The sequence below is a fragment of the Rattus norvegicus genome, chromosome 1, assembly GCF_021556685.1.
Source record: "Rattus norvegicus strain SHRSP/BbbUtx chromosome 1, alternate assembly SHRSP_T2T, whole genome shotgun sequence".
Taxonomy (NCBI): domain Eukaryota; kingdom Metazoa; phylum Chordata; class Mammalia; order Rodentia; family Muridae; genus Rattus; species Rattus norvegicus.
In genome coordinates, this window is record NC_141534.1 from 152,883,212 (window position 1) to 152,885,442 (window position 2,231).

Here is a 2,231-nt window from a genome sequence, read left to right on the forward strand (position 1 = left end):
CTCAAACTCACAGAGATCCACCTGCCTTTGCCTCCAGAGTGCTGGGATTAAAGGGGGTACCACCAAGCTGGGTCAGGAAGCTGATCTTCTGTCCTACTGTGTCCCACGCTTACTTGTATGCATGTGTGCATGTGTGCCAGAGACCGAAAACAGGCAAGAGAGAGAAACCTACCAGAAAAACGTAACTCCATGTGACACTTTATTAGATGAGAAAAGAAGAATGTGGGGAGATAGGACTATCAAACAAATTAGTCATGATTTCTGCACTGTCTAAATTTGCTCACATAAAACTTGTTCACAGTAAACTTTTAGGGAATGAAGGCCTGTGGCATATGATATGATAGGGCTGGTCTTTTGGATGGTTACTGGGAAAGCTTAGTTGTAATTTTATTGATGTATAACTTATAAGCTATAAAATAAACCAATCGTGGATGTAAAAAAAAAAAGATTATGATGTCTTTGAAGGCTTATTTTTCCCTACTTCTTTTTCCCACAGAGATACTCTCTAGTATTCTGTATTTTCCTTCTAATTATTAATTTTCTTTCTAAAACATACACATTGGAGTGAATACATGATAAATATATTTCTCCCTCTGACTTATTTTTCTAAATATGTCTTTATCCGCTGGGGGACTAATAACAGACTCAAGTCCAATATGATTAGCCCATGAGTATACTAAAAAAAGAAGAAAAAAACCCGTATAGGCAGGAAGGGAAGGGGATGGGGGCTTATGGAGAGGAAACCAGGAAGGGGAATAACATTTGAAATGTAAGTAAAGAAATATATCTAATAAAAAATTTTTAAAAAACAAGTCGATTTCAAGTACATCCTCCAAGATCAAGGCAGCACCTGGAGAGACATTCGAAATATTACTTGAGATAGTGTCTGTTAGAGGATAAGAAGTGGAAAAGAAACCTTCACAACCAACGCTGTGCCTTTTTCAAACTTGAACTCTGTTGCTATCATGTGTGAATGACAAGATTCAAGAAATCCCTATTGTTCTTCAGTAATTGTGAGTCACTATGATCACTTTGTATCTTCTTTAATTAAGCAGCCAAAGAACAAGGACTGACCTTTTTATTTGGGGAGTCTGAACAATCTGAGCTGTAGCAACCTTCTCAGGAAATTATTGACCTAGATTGAAGACATTTGGATGGAGGGCACAAGGAAATTCCTATGTCACAGTAATAAGAATTTTGGCAATGACTGTTTTTGTGGTCTATGAACCCCAGGGGACTGTTCAAGTGTTCAAGATAATACACTGGAGATTGTGAATAGGGAGCCAATACTCTAAGAAGGGCTGTATGCAAAGGCAGATTCCTGAACTGTAGCCAGGTATTCACGTTGTCTGTGGGTTGCATCCAGAGATCTGTATTTGTAGCCAGCTACCCACACAAAAATTAGGTACTCTGGGTCATGCGACTCCTTGGGATAATGTCTTTAGCATCTGACCTACCATGAAGCTGCTCCATCTTGTCCTTTAACTTCCTCTTTTTACTTTACTAGCTGCATGAATCAAGTACTCTGTTCTCTAATGTAAAAGTGACCAGTAACAATTCATTTAAATATGTGAGTGTTCTGTGGAACACTTGTATTAGGATTACTTGGCATGATTGATTAAAATGTCAATCCAATGTGGATGCTTGCAGCTAACCATTGGACTAAGCACGGGGACCCCAATGGAAGAATTAGGGGAAGGATTGAAGGAGCTGAAGGGGATGGCAACCCCATAGGAAGATCAACAATATCAACTAAAAGAACATCCCAGAACTCCCAGGGACAAATGCACCAACCAAAGAGTATTCATGGAAAAATCCGTGACTCCAGCTGCATATGTAGCAGAGGATGGCCTTATGTGGCATCAATGGGAGAGGAGGCCCTTGGTTCTGTAGAGGCTTAGTGCCCCAGCATAGAGGGATGTGAGGGCAGTGAGACTGAAGTGGGTGGGTGGGTGGGTGAGGGACACACTCATACAGGCAGGGGGGAATGGAATGGGGAGTTTGTAGAGGGGAAATTGGGAAAGGAAGACAACATTTGAAATGTAAATAAATAAAATTAGCAATAAAATATTAAAAAACAAAGAGTGGGCTAACAAGAAGATTAGGGAAATTCAGAAAAGAATTCAGGAAGATTCAGGAAAGGTTTAAGGAAGGTAGTTGGGGAGTGCTGAAATAAGTAAAGGTAGGGAGAAGTGATTTAATTCTTTCCAAAAAAATTTCCAAATTAATAC